Source organism: Sciurus carolinensis, chromosome 9 (genome assembly GCF_902686445.1).
Source record: "Sciurus carolinensis chromosome 9, mSciCar1.2, whole genome shotgun sequence".
Lineage (NCBI taxonomy): Eukaryota > Metazoa > Chordata > Mammalia > Rodentia > Sciuridae > Sciurus > Sciurus carolinensis.
In genome coordinates, this window is record NC_062221.1 from 63,989,947 (window position 1) to 64,005,472 (window position 15,526).

At 39.1% G+C, this 15,526-nt stretch overlaps 1 protein-coding gene across 5 annotated transcripts in view; it reads right to left on the bottom strand.

Annotated features, from left to right (window-relative positions):
- Atp13a3 (ATPase 13A3) overlaps nt 1-14,105 on the bottom strand; it is an 80,305-nt gene extending 66,200 nt beyond the window's left edge. For 2 of the 5 annotated variants that reach the window (XM_047563156.1, XM_047563157.1), the window contains exons 1-3: nt 12,991-14,097; nt 12,190-12,233; nt 2,204-2,352 (exon numbers count right to left, since the gene is read on the bottom strand). The gene's annotated coding sequence lies outside the window, so the exon portion shown is untranslated. Of the gene's footprint in view, nt 1-2,203; nt 2,353-12,189; nt 12,234-12,990 lie in introns of all 5 variants that reach the window. The other 3 variants (XM_047563159.1, XM_047563155.1, XM_047563158.1) reach the window with 3 other exon arrangements.
- Between the last annotated feature and the right edge of the window lie 1,421 nt (nt 14,106-15,526).

A 15,526-nucleotide genomic window follows, 5' to 3' on the forward strand; every position in this document is an offset into this window, starting at 1 on the left:
CAATCTATGTATGTGCCTAGAACTAAGATGTAGGTTATTTCACAAAGTGATTTACAGAATGTTCTGTAACCAAAGTAAAACATCAAGCAAATCTAAATAATACATTTTTAGCAATTTTTTAAAATTGGTTATTATTATTTATAATAGTATGATTCATTGTTACATATTTGTACATGAACACACTATAACAATTTAATTTGGTCAATTGTGTTTTGAATTTTTATTTATTTATTTATTTATTTTTTGTACCAGGGATTAAACCCAGGGGCACTTAACCACTAAGCCACATCCCCAGTCCTTTCTTGTATTTCATTTAGAGACAGGATCTCCCTAAGTTGCTTAGGGCCTCACTAAGTTGCTGAGGCTGGCCTTGAACTTGTGATCCTCCTGCCTTGACCTCCAGAGTCACTGGGATTACAGGCATGCACCACAGTGCCCAGCTGAATAATACATTTTTAATTTAATTTTTTACTTCATTCTATTCGCCATCTTCAGCAGCATCCAATTAAAATGCTGAAATTTTAAAAGTATCATTCAAAATTCACAAAACTAAGTAAGAATAGAAGAAACTGAAGCAACTGAATTTTCCAATGTTTTTTTCAGACATTTGTAACATATGTACCTCTGGAGTTTTAAAAACTGAAACTACACTAAGGCTCCTGGGACACCTCTACTAAAATAAGAGAAGGAATGGTCCCATTTTGTTTCATAGTTGGAGTTTTTTTGTTGAAAATTAACCAATATTTATTGATGCTAAACAAAGACTGAAAAACCGATCTTAAGGACTCTACAAGCAAAGTGTGCTTCAAGGTTGTGAAACAGAAACAGAAGAGCTAGCATTCTGAACATTATTTTGGAACATCCACAGCAAAAATAATGACCTCCTGTAATTCAAAAGCAGTTCTACCTTTTGCACTGGAAATAAAATATGCCCTACTATACGCAAAATCCTAACTCTACTCACACTGAACAGCCTCAATTTTAATATCCACATAAATATTTACACAAAAAAAGAATAAACATATCTGAATCTTTCAACTGCAATAACCAGAATGTGACAACTATCTGAAGGCAAAACTTAAAACTTCAAGTCAGCTCCTAACAATAAGCATGACATAATATAATTTAATGAATACATGGAAATTTTACAAGGATACCAGCTAAATTTTAACAAAGCTCTACTCAATACCCATTTTATCACTTCCCATCTTAGACTTTCTCTTATAATACATGCTTTTGTTTCTGTGTTTAGGCTTAAGGAAGACCATTGTATCCAATATACACCAAACCAAGACTGTATTTACATTTGTAAAGTGAAGCCTTTCTATAATTTACTTTTTTGTATGTTACAAAACAATGTGATAGCTATAACAAAATAAGTTATAATTAAGAAAGATAATAAAATTACCTGTATTTGTATCAATACAAAGAATTAATTTTGCCCGTAATACACCATTCTTGCATACATCTTTATCATTTTCATTACATACATGATTTTAAAAAAAGAAATCAACCCTTTTATTCAGAGACGTCCCACAAGGTAAGACTGTCATCATGACACAAAATATTAGCTTTCTGTCTAATTGTATAGTACTTAGTAAAAAGGGGATGTTACCTTTGGACTAACAAATTAAATCTACACTTTACTTTCTTTATAAAATGAATATGTATAAAATCATTTATATACAACATAATAAGTTTTCAAATTTAAAAAAAAAATCTGTCTACTTACGTGAATAAAAGATTTTTCTATTTCAATTATTGAAGCTACTTTGGTTCTAAAACTTTAAACATTTTCCCTGGGTCAAAGACAAATGGATCTTCAAAACACTTCTGCCAGGATCTCACAAGTCATTTTACCTCAGGCAAGAGTAAGTCATTTTGAAGATTCCATTAACAAGTACATTTCTATGAAGCTACAGTTGATTAGATTTATTTATCTCCTTTACATTTTGGCCCAACCGAGGAAAAGTAGTATCTCATAATATATAGCAGGAAATTCTTGCTTTATCAAAATAATTCACCTATAAGGATTAAGTGAGCATATAAGCCATGTTTATTATTATATTAGGAGCAGAAGGATATGTAACTTTGTCCCCACTCCTAAAGAAACAAACAAAAAGATGAACACAGAAATCAGGTATCAGCTTTAACTTGTTCATAAATGACAATTCAACATAAACTATTATGCAAATTATTATACCTGTCTTGGTCTCAATTTCTCCATTCCCATGATGCAAGTGGGATACTGCCTATGAAAGATTTCAACGAAGCAAGTTTGGGCCTACAGGAGCACTGCCTTTGTGTATGGCCTGCTGATGCATTCTTTCATCCCTAGGTGGCGATCCAACACTGGGAAGGAAAAGGGCTTGACAGTTTTAATAAGCCTTAATAAATAGAGTAGCTGCAATTATTCCAAGTGATCAAGAGTGATTAAGACGAAAAAATTATATATAAAACTTTTTAGTACCACTGGAGATCATGATAAAGAAAGAATAAGTTGTCTTTTTAAAAGAGCCACTGTATTCATGTGTCTCCACAGAAAACTAAAATATGCAATGAACACAAAACAAACGATAATGGGGAGAGGAAGACAGGTATATTATTACTCCCTTTATATAGATTACTCCCAGATTCACAATTGTCTGAAACTACAATTCAAGGATCTTACAGTGTTATAGAGCAGAGGAGAGAAAAACCGTAACAATTAAAGAACACAGAAATCTACTGGAGGACAAGATGGTATTTAAAATATAACATGAGCCAGGTACCATGAAGAACACCTGTAATTCCAGCAATTAGAGAAGCTGAGGCAAGAAGATCAGAAGTTTGAGGCCAGCCTCAGCAACTCAGCAATACCCATCACAAAAATTAAAAATAAAAAGGGCTGGAGATGTAGCTCAGTGGTAGCATGCCCCTAGGTTCAATCCCCAGTACCTCAAAAATAAAAGTAAATAAGTAAAGCATAATATTATATGGTAAACCATTACTCTTCCATTAAACTGGCAAAGAAAAAGAAAACAGATAAGAGGCATCCTTATAACACTGCTGTTAAGAGTAACAGTAACACTAAGTCTTTTCAGAAGACCAATTGATGGTATATTTAAATTTAAAACTTATATATACTTTAATCCAACAATTATAATTTTAAAAATCCACAACACATTACTTATATATGAGTATGTATGCACAAAACATGTATCTGGCTATATTTTTTGTAGTAAGAGAAAACAAAACAAGAATAGAACACTTGAATGTTCATCAACAGAATGGATGAATACTCATGAAATTAAGGAAAATGAGTTAGATCTATGAGTAGAATCCAAGATAGTTCCACAAAACATATAATAACGGGAAAAAATTACAAATATACTACTTTGTAACAACCAAAAAACTGTGGATATGTGCTTTAATAAGAGCAGAGAAAGGTGTAAAATACACACAAAATTATTAACATTATCTCGGAGAGTATGTGTATTGAAAGACACAGGTTACTGGTAACAAGTACTTCAACTACCTCTGCATTGTTACACTTATGAAATAGAGTATAACAGTTTTGTGTCTGTTTTTCTTTAGAGGTGAGAGTGGGTACCTGGAGGTAAAATCACCTAGTTGACCAAATGAGAATATTTTTAAATAAGCAAAAGAAATTTCGTAATGTGGGCAATATAAACAATAGGAATTGACAAATCAAGAGTTCCAGTAAAAAAAAAAAGAGTTCCAGTAACAGCTTGTGTAAACAAACCAAATTGATAAGTAAGCCTAATTCCCCCAAACTGAAAACTATAAAGTTCAGCAATACATAAATGGATGTTTCTTTCATTTTAACACAAATTAGTGACTATTTGAAACTGTAATGACCCAAGGTATGGGGGCACACACCTGTAACTCCAGCAACCTGGGAGGTTGAAGCAGGAGGATAGAAATACCAATCCAGCCTGAGTGACTTAGCAAGACCCTGTCAAAAATTAAATTAAATTAAAGGCTTGGGTTGTGGCTCAGTGCAAGAGGGTTTGAGATCAATCCTCAGTACCTCATGTGCACACACACATACATACATACAACCAAACCTGTAATGCAATGCTATTAGTACCCCTAATAACTTACTTAACACTTCAATTCACAATTTAAAGATGGACTTTGAAATCAAAATATTCATTAGTTCTCAGACTCATATTTTTCAGATGCAACTCATACTAAACCTGTTGTAGTTAGCAAATGACTGCTTGTGATGCAGGCGTCACTGCACACACTTGCTCAAAGTTGGTCTCACCATTCTTCTTACTACCAGTTAAGTAATGTGCATTGCTGGTAGTACAGTGTTGAGCTTAAATTAACTAAAGTATTTAAAGGATTACACTACAACTGCATTCTGAAACAAAAAAGTAGTAGTGTGCACAGGAAGGCATCAAAATAGAGCAAGAGTAAAAAGGAGATAGTGAAAAAGCCGGGGCAGCAGGAATAGAGAAGAAAAGACAAAGAACAGAAGAAAACTGTAAAGAGGGTTGTACTTCTAAGCATTCGGTATGCTATGAAGATGTTTTCTGTGTTTTTTTGTTTTTTGTTTTTTGGTTTTTTTTTTAAGAAAACCCAAAAGCAATCCTCACTGGGCACCTATAACCCCAGGGGCTTGGGAAGCTGAGGCAATAAGATGCCAAGTTCAAGGTCAGCTTCTGCAATTTAGGAAGTCTACCCAAAATAAAAAACTTAAAAAGGGTTGGGGATGTAGTTGGTGAAAAGTATCCCTGGTTTCAATTCCAGTATAAGGAGAGGAAGAAGAGGAGGAAGAAGAAAGTAACCTGTTCTTAAGCTAGAGGAAAAACTGGGCAGGGCACACACCTGTAATCCCAACAGCTCAGGAGGATCATGAGTTTAAAGCCAGTCTAGCAACTTAGCAAGGCCCTAAGCAACTCAGTGAGATCCTGTCTCAAAATAAAATACGAAAAAGCACTGGAGATGTTACTCAGTGGTTAAGCATCCCTTGGTTCAATCTCTGGAACAAAAAAAAAAAAAAAAAAAAAAAAAAAATGGCTGCTGGAACTGAAGGAACATGAATTTCCAATTAGTTGTCAAACTAGTGATATTTTTTGGGTGGGACAGGGGGTACTGGACAGAGAGTCTCACTAAGTTGCTGAGGCTGGCCTCAAAGTTGTGATCCTCCTGTCTCAGTCTCCCAACTTGCTGGAATTCAAACTAGTGACTTTTATTATCTAAAATAAGAATTTAGGCTCAAAGGCTCCACATAAAAACATGCTTTCACTTTGTTTAGCTGTTTAGATCAATCACAAAGAGTTGGAAACCAAAACGTTTTCATTTTATATTCAAATAAATGAGTAAGTGAAGTATTTTTCATCCTATTTCATAAATAGGAAAAAACAGAGCATCAGGAATACTGTAAAAAAGCCACCTTAGACACATATATGGGAGCAACTCCATGACTCATTTTAAAACAAACTAAAAATAGTTTAAGAAGTTTGTCAAGCAATCAACCCTTAAAGTTGGTGCTCAGGCCAGGCACAGTGGCACATGCCTACAATCCCAGCAAGACAGGAGAATCTAGAGTTCAAAAACAGCCTCAGCAATTTAGAGAGGCCCTAAGCAACTGAGTAAGACCCTGTCTCAAAATGAAATATAAAAAGGGTTGGGGATGTGGCTCAGTGGTTAAGTTCCCTGGATTTAGTCCCAGTACCAAAAAATAAAGCAAAATTTTAAAACTTGGCTCTCCCTAGAAAAATATTTGAGTTTCGAGATGCGCCATTACTACAGAGTACAAATTAAAAGGGTAAAAATACCCAGTAACAGTTATATAAGTATATAAAATTTCTGAGAAAAGATTCTATAAACATCAGCAAATTCCAAACTATGTAATCAAGAAATTCTACTTTATGTAGTTAACTCTCTTTTCTTGGAAATTTAGTTTTATTTCTGACTAGTCTCTGAGTTTCACCTAACTATTTCAAATCAAGATCCACAGAGGTAAGTGTAAGAGACAAAATTCTGATTAACAGATTAATTTCCCAATCTTAAAGTTTGCTATTTGAGTTAATGTTTTACCATCTCTAATCCTAGCAAAGGTCCCAATATGACCTGTGAGTCTAAAATGTTTACAAATCTGGTGTTGGGGTGTTTTTTTCAGAGAACTGCTCTATGGAATTCTCCAGCAATCCCCATCCTCAAACAACTTTTCTCAGTCTCAGACATCTGATTACTTGGACAGCTCTCTTTCCTTCATTCTATTTTTCTCCCTTCTTACTTGTTAACATAAAAATATTTTTTAAACTATTGTAACACTGATCATCTTTTGCCAGATACCATTTATTCGTGACATTTTATCTCTATTTTTTTTTTTTGCTTTGTTTTGTTTTATCTCTATTTTTTTTTTTTTTTTTTTTGCTTTGTTTTGTTTTTTGTTATTGCTGTTGTTGCCATTTCTCCCCAGTACTGAAGACTGAACCCCAGGGCACTACCACTGAGCTTCAAAAAGTCACCTGCCCTTTTAATTTTTTACTTTGAGACTGGGTCTCACTATGTTACCTAGGCTGGCCTTGAATTCCTGAACCCAAGTGATCTCCCACTTCCAGAGTAGTTGGGATACAGATTCTCATCACAATGCTATGCCATATCCAGCAACATTACCTCTATTTTTAATCTTACTAATGCAAATTATTTTAATTCATAACTTACCCTATCACTGGTTACCATTAACTTCAGGACATTCTACATTACAAAATATCTACTTTTCTCAAGATTAAATAATCTCAGAGCCTTTTTTTTTTTTTTAATAAATCTTAACTAAAATGTGCCCCAATTCTGAACTTATTTCTCACTCTAAAAATATGAAAATTAACTCAAATAAGTATCTAAAAATTATTTCCTTGCTTCTTGCACGTTATCTGAACTAGTCAGGCAGGCTAACTAGAACAGTATTGATGACTATAGATTTGTTCTCTCTATAAGCAAGTTAACTTCAACTCATAAAATTCCAAAATCAAAAAGTAAGTCCTGTCAGCTACCTCTCGGATCCAGATTTATTCAGATAAGATGGCATACAGTAGTATCCTTTATAGCAGGAGACACAGTCCAAGACCCCCAGTGGATATCTAAAGCAGTCGATACTACCAATCCGATATATCCTGTTTTTTGGCTTTATCTTTCTATATATGTGTGTATACACACACACACACACACACAAAACTATGATTAAGTTATAAATTAGGCATTTATTATTTTATTGTATTAATAATAAAGAACATTATAACTATATTTTAATAACATTTATGTGAATTTGGTGTCTCCATTTTTCTTTCTCTCTCAAAATACCTTATTGTACTTTCACTTTTTCACTTAAAGGAAGCACTTAATGGCTTATCTCTGGCATATGTGAATTGCCAACATCACTGCTCTAATGCCTTAAGTCCATCATTAAGTAAAATGTGTCACTTGACCACAGCACTGACATACCATGACAGTCCATCTCTTAGTAGAGATGGCTACTAAGCAACTAATAGGCAGGTAGCCTACAAAGTGTGGATATGTAGGATAAAGGCATGATTCAAAACCAGACAAGGAGTAGGACAGCACAAGATTTCATTACACTACTGAGAACAGTAGGAAACTTAAAACTTATGAATAGTTTATTTCTGAAAGTTTCCATTTAATATTTTCGAATCACAGTTGACTGAGCATTAACTGAAACTGCAGAAAGTGAAATCATCAACAAATAAGCAGAGATTATTGCCAGGTTTGTCACCTTCAGAAAAGTCAGACCCACTTCCACCCCAATGCTGGGGACTGAACCCAGGGATGCTTTCTATTGAGCTATATCCCCAGCTACCCCTTGCCTTTTTTTTTTTTTTTTTAATTTTGAGACAGGGTCCCATTCAATTGCTTAGATCTTGCTAAACTGCTAAGGCTGGCCTCGAACTTGCAATTCTCCTGCCTCAGCCTTCCAGAGTTGCTGAGATTACCGTGTGCACCCCCAAGCCGGGCTTAGATTAACATCTTTTAGCATACCACTATGATTTGAGTTTCAAGAGTGTCCTCTTTAAAAGGGGCAGGGTGGCCCACACCTGTAATCCCAGCAGTTTGGGACACTGAGGCAGGAGGATCATGAGTTCAAAGCTAGTCTCAGGAAACTTAGCAAGGCCCTAAGCAACTCAGTGAGCCCTGTCTCAAAATAAAATATAAAAAAGGGCTGGAGATCTGGCTCAGTGGTTGAGCATCCCTGGGTTCAATCCCTGCCACGGAGTGGGGGTTGGGAGGCCCTGCTAACTCTTATTCCATTTATGGTCCATTCACATACAAGGTCTCACAGTTAATATTTATATAGTTAGTTTAAGTCATCATGCATACCTGCAGAGAGAACCATTTTAAATAAATCAGTTTATTAAAATCATTTTGAAATTCTATTTTTTATCTTCAATGGTTTCAGAAATTACAATCATTCTGTTGTCATTCACAAGCATAAAGTTCTTATTTCACTATCACCTGGAGTACTGAGAAAAAAACAGATTAAAACAAAGTTCTATAAGGTACTTTCATATCACTGCTCATTTTCATTGACCACTGAGTAGGTTATAAATCTACAGTAATATCATCTAGAACATGTCTCCTAAGATTACAATTCATTTTGGGAATAAAGCATATTCACATTTTAAAGTCTCATCTTCACAGTGATCACAAAACCACCACGCCACACAAGCATATGCTCATTCAATATATGGAGTGGAAAGGAGAAAGGAAATACTTACTATATGCCACTAATATATAATACTCAGAATCTACATTATGAGCTAATTCTAAAACCTCTCTGAAGTATTAGTGTTATTAATTAAAAAAGAAAAAAAAACCTGAGACATCAAGCAACTTACACATATCTGATGTTTCTTCAGAAGTAAAATCTGTGTTAAAAGGCATGAGTATTTGAATTAATTTTTTGTTTAATTTCTTTCTGTAACATATATAGCTGATAACCACTTTAGTGCCACATGCTTATCACAGCCTCACTAGCTTTGAATCATTATTTTTTACTTCATTTTCAGTCATATAAATTTTTTTCAATTGCATTTCTTGATTACATGTATGGCTATATCAAACTTGTTATTCATGTATACTGACTTCTTGTAATCATGCTATTTTATTTTTATCTGGTTTAACTCACTGTCATTTATTTTCAAATACTTAGTGAATGCCTATCCTATGTCAGGTATTTTGCCAGATGCTAAAGATCATAATGATAAACAAAATAGTTTCAATTCACACTTTATGGAATTTACAAGCCAGTGGAGATAATAGACACTAAACTGATGAGTGAAATGAGAAGAGGAGGTAGACTTAGTGATGTACAAGACCCATTAAAATCTGGAAGTTCGGCCAGGTGGTATGAAGCACTTTTAATCCCAGTGACTCGGAGGCTGAGCCAGGAGAGTCACAAATTATAGAGACCGGCCTCAGCAATTTAGGGAGACTCTGTCTTACAAAAACAAAAAACAAAAAAAACAAAACCCACAGGAATTCAGGGATGTAGAACAGTGGTAAAGCACCCCTAAGTTCAACCCCCCAGTACTGCATCAAAAAAAAAAAAAAACCAAAGAGAAAGAAAAAAGAAAAAAAGCCAGGTACAGTGGTGGTAGTGTATGTCTATAATTCTAGCAGCTCAGGAGACTGAAGCAGGAGGATCACAAGTTCAAAGCCCAGCCTCAGCAATTTGATGAGGCCCTAAGCAACCTGGAGAGACCCTGTCTCTAAATTTTTAAAAACTTAAAAGTGAGGGGTGGCTGAGAATGTACCTCAGTTGTTAAGTGCCTTTGGGTTCAATCCCCAGTACCAAAAAAAAAAAAAAAAAAAAAAAAAAATTAAGAAAGAAAGAAAAGAAAAAGAAAAAAGAAATCTGGAAGTTCAAGAAAGACTTCCCTGAGAAAAGAGATTATGATGAAACAGATTAATAAAAAGAAGTTAAATAGGGAGAAGGCTAGTAACAACATAAAGAAGGCACTAAAGAGAAATGCCATCTACTGGCTTTAAAAGCTTTAGGGTTGTTTTGCGGTTGTTTTTGCTTTGTTTTGTACGGTGTTGACGATTGAATCCAAGGTCTTACACACGCTAGGTAAATGCTCTACCACTGAGCCACATACCCAGCCAATACGGTTCATTTATATGAATAAATATGTTAGGACTCATCTTTAATGTCATTTATTATAAACATCATCTGTCCTTTACATTCTAATATATGGTATCTTCATTCATTCATTCTTCTGCTTTCAAGTGAATTATAATAAATGGCTATTTGTTTCTTTTTGTGTGAACTTAAAAAAAAAAAAAAGCAACTTATGGTCTAAGGAACTTCAAAGACAGCCAGAATTTAAGTTCTATATTACTATATATTACATAGACGTTTCTAGGTTTAATGAAGTTAGCGGTATATAATTGGGTAACAACATTGCTGAGTCTCCACTTCCTCATTTGGATAAAGGGGTTTATAAAGTGAGATAATTCATGTTACGTGTTTTTTTTTCAGAACCTAGTATACAATAACCTCAGTCAATAACTATTAGCACTAGTTAAAGTTAGAATTTTTAAAAATCAGAAATCAAAGGTCTGAGTCCCAAGGTCATGCTCTTTCTACTAAAATCGGCTATAGCAGATTATGTGAATAGTTCTTAGCCACATAAGAATCAACACATAAAAAAAAATGACAGGAAACTGACAATACCTAATCTAGTAAGAGCTAACTAAACCAGTCTAAGTACTTTAGCTCTAATATCTGATAAGAAAGCTCAAGTAGCTTATCAGAAAATACTGTTTAGATATTCAGAAGTACATAAGTTTGTTCTAATTACTATTACTAGTTTCCTACCCATATAGGAACTTACTCTATTTAAAATGAGTTGTAAATTAAAATTTTAATTACCATAGGTTCCCTAAATAAAGTTTACTGGTTGGTCTGCACAAAGAAATCAGTCCTCCTACAACAATACAATGCTTCAACTTGAAACCTGACTTTATTTTAGAAATAAACTATTCTTTTATTATAACATACTACTTAATTGAAGCAATGAAACAGTATCACTTCCTGCCCATTCCCCTGACCAAAAATAGGCATTGCTGTTCTAACAATGTTTGAAAATCTCACTTAACTATTTCAGCCTCTCTCTGCCTGACCTAATGGTATATAATGCTAAAAAAGAAAAAAGAAAAAAAATATATATATATATTTGAAATATATATTTGAAAAATCTATGTATTTGAAATATATATATATTTGAAATATATATATATATATGAAGCTGTGTTTTTCAGCATATGACATGACATCTGTGCCATCTAGGAACTCCAACAAAAAACTAGATAAAGCCCCTTAACCTTGGACCAGAACCATGAGCTCATTAAACCTTTTTTTTTTAATAACTCAAGAAGGAAAAAAAAAAGTTATCTTCTACAACAATCATTAATAATAGGTTTACTGTTTCAAAGAACTTCCAGGAACTAATGTGCCTTTAAAAAGAGGTTGTTAAAGCCAAGTGTGGTGTCACATGCCTATAATCCCAGGGTCTCTGGAGGCTGAGGCAAAAGGATCACAAGTGCAAGACCTAAAGAGTGAGACCCTGCCTCAAAATAAAATTCTAAAAAGGGTTAAGGATGTAGCTCAGTAATGAAACACTTGAAACATTTGCTTAGAGTACATGATGTCCTGGTTCAGGCATGGGGTTAAAACAAGATGGATAGTACACATATGTATTCTGGCAACTGTAGCGTATTAAGCAAAGCAACATATAAGCCACCAAAACAAAATTAATGCATGTGCCTTAACAAAGAGGCTGAGTTTTAACCAACAGAGAAAGCACAGCACTTTTAATTATGTACTGGCCCTTCAAAAGAATCACATCAGACACAACACCTTAATTTCAGCAAAAAAAAAAAAAAAAAATACTTTTGAAGACAGTGCTCATGTTTAAAGTCCCTGCATTTCTTAGATTTCTTAAATTCTAACTTCTACCTTATAGATCTAAAATAGGCATTACATACTCAAGTATGCTCACTCATTTAGTTCAGAATCATGTGTAGAGGACACAGGTTTCCGTTTCTAGGTTTACGACTCCATTACCCATTCATTTTGCACTAATATAACCACTATATACAGCTCTAAGACACTGATGATTAGAAGTGGTTAATTACGTGAATGATTCATACCTCCTATGTCCAGACACCAAAATCCTAGGATGTTTGTGTCAGATCTACGGGAAGAGGAAACAATAAACACCTGTCACCAGAGCTTTGCAAACTGGGAAGCCCCGAAATTAAGTTAGTCAATCCCCAATCCCATTCCCCGAATCTCAACTCACCCCCAACCCCCTCCCCAAAATCCAGAAGCATACTTTCACCAGAATCTGACCCTGTGAAGAGAATGAGAGAAAAATGCCAGAGTGGTCAGGAAAGTACTCAAAAGCAAATGGATTTGGGTTTTTCTAGTCCTTACTGCCAGAGTCGGAGAGAGAGGCCTTCAGAAAGTCGGTAGTCGCTTTTCCTCTCTGGGCCTTAATTTATACAAAGCGGTGATTGGCAAGGGGCTCTACTACTCTGTGGGTGAGGACCAACTCGGATTCCTATAGTCAGCACCCGCACAAACCCATCAAGAGCCCTGCCAACACTCCATCTTCAACCATGCCACCTCCCGGACTTTCTAGAGGCCCTGGGTCACCATCCCGCGCCCCGGCGTCCTCGCACACTCGCCCTCCCCGCAAGCAGCGTGTCCACAGCAGGCCATCGCACCTACCACGTGGACCCTTCTTCCTCCCCTCACCGGTCCCAGATTCCGGGATCTTAGCGCCCCCTCCCCACCACACACACCTTCCATGACAAGTGATGTCCAATTCTGGCTCGAGGTGGCAGCCCGTAAACTCACCTGGCACCCCGACAATACTATTCGCCTGCTCCAGCCTTCCCCATAGCCACCATCCACCCGGCCCACTCCCCGCTCGCCCGAACACTCACCCGCCACGCTGCCGCGCCGTCTCCTCTGCGGCCTCCCGGCCGGAGCAACCAAGAGGCCGCGGGGGGCTGGGCCGCCGCTGTCGCCGCCGCCACCACCTCGCCTCAGCCCAGCCCCATCGCTCTCGGCCGGCGCCGGCGGCCGCGGGTCGCTCGGGCTCGAGGCGCCGCCGCCGCCGCCGCCGCCGCCACCGAGCGCTGCGGCTCGGGCTGAGAGGGAGGCGCCGCGGCGGGGCCCGGACCGGGCACAGGGGCGTCCGAGCTGTGCTCCTCGGCGCCCGCGGCGGCGGCGTGCAGGCGGGCAGGGCGAGAACAAGGGACGGCGGCAGGGGAAGCGCGCAGGGGAGGGGGGCGGTCTGCACTCCGAAACGGCCTCCAGCCGCCGGCGACGTAGCGAACCCCCCTCCCCTCGGCCGCGGCGCCCCGATCACGCTGCGGGGAGAGCCGGCGGGCAGGCAGGCGGGGGAGCACGCCGCGAGCTCGGGAATCCCGCGCCGGATGTGAGGTCACGTGATTGCCTCATCCAGCGCCGAGGGCGGAGGGGCGCGGAGGGGACGTCAGGGAGCGGGGCGGGGCGATGTCTCTGCTCCGCCCACTTCGTCGCTTTGGCCCCTGAACCTACCAAGGGGAGAACAGCTTAGAAAAAGGTATTCCCAAGAAGTTGGGTATCAGGTGAGGCAGGGCGGCTCTTTTGGGCGGAATGAAGTGGAATTCGCCATCCTTGCCGTGCAAAGGCAAGACCACAGTCCAAATCCCCATTTTACGAACAGAGAAACTGAGTCCCAGTGACTACTCCAGACCTGCCCGGAATCACGGTCAAAGGAGGAAGCTTGAGTTAGACTGGTGAAGAGGAAACTAGGTGCTAGCTCCAAATCCAGGTCTCTCATTCCTTTAGGTCTCCTCCCCCAAATAAACCCACGAAATACTATAATTAGAATTTGATCACGAACAGCGTGCTGGCCTCGGGCAGAGGACAAGAAGGAGCACGGGAAAGCTCCTGCACCCACCCGCCTCCTCCGCCTCCCGCGGGAAAGAATCTTACGACAGCGCTGAATGAAAATTGAATACTTCCCTCCGCAGAAGATTTATCTCGGGGTAGGCCCCGGGCCGGATGTTCAGATCGCGGGTTTGGTTTTCTCTGCGGCGACGCGCGCGGGAAGCGGAGAGCGCGCTCAGCCACCTGCTGCCTGCAGCTCCCGCCATCTTCCTGTCCCGGGTTTACTTAACCTGCGCGCGCTCTTGACACCTGGTCGTCACTGTTCTTATTCCACCTTGCAGCTAACAACTCTTAGCTGTGGGAGCTTCTTGGAGGAACCAACAGCATGCGCGCGGCCCCTGTCTTTCGCACTTAGGAATACCTCACCAGGTGCAAGGAGCATTCAGCCTGGACAATTCTTGGGGGCTGCCCCACAGGTCCACAACTCAGGGTGACACCACATCTGGGGCGGTACACTGTCCCAAGTCCATGATGACACCTAATCGAAGGCAAGAAACACAGTGCCTCTTGTCCCCCTAGGTGGGCCTGGAGAGTTTGGTGGCATTTCCTCTCAGCGTGGCATAGACTGCCACTGGGCCAAAATGAACCACAACCGTTTATTCCCAACCGCTTCACTCACCGTTTGCTTGAAACCTCAAGGTGTTGAAATGATTAAATGAGATAAGGGGTGTGGAAGTGTTGAGCAAACCGTAAGAAAGAAAGCGGACTGGGTGGGGCTAGGCAGGAAAAACCTCCCTCCCCTACCTTCCCCAGCTTCTTTAGCTCCTGGTTGTTTCCCCTTATTATCTTTCCCAGTCCTGAAAACAAAACTATAGAGCCAGCCCTCCATTCAGAATGCCCTTTCTGATTAGATGCCAAGTGTTTTTCTCCATGTCATGTGGTCTCCCCTGCCGGCCTCTACTTCCTCACTTCTCACCACTTAGCACTCTGACATCTCTAATTCCCCATTCACACCCTTCTTCACCCTGCCCAGGCAGAGTAACCTATGACCTTCGTGTGCCGACACTTGGCAGGCATTCCTCAGTCTTCTCTCTGCATCTCTGCTACACATGACACCTTGGATGCTCTCACCTTCAGGACTACCTTCACTTCCAGAAGATTGCATATTCCCAGTTGTCACATCTCAATAACTAAGCTCTCTGCTTCCTTCTGTGGCATCCTTAAGTGCCACCAATTGCAAATCTTAAATGCAAATCACCACTCTAAACCCACAGCTCTTCTCACCCCACTCATTTCTGGGGGATCACTTCCACCTTTATGCTTTCAACTGCCAAATCAGCAATCTCTAACCCAGACCTCTTCCACAAAATTTAAAACTAAATATCTGACTGCCTGCCAGGCAGCTCTATTTGAACTCACAGGGACACCCCAAACATGGTGTGTCCAGAGCAGAATTCATCCTCTGCCTTCATTCCGGTCCCTCCCTCAGCTGTTGGCACCAGCATCACACAGTCATCAGACTTAGAAAGTCAGGAATGTGTGAGTCATCCTTGATTAATCACCAAGTCCTATCTATTTCACCTCCTTTATAAGCCTCAAATT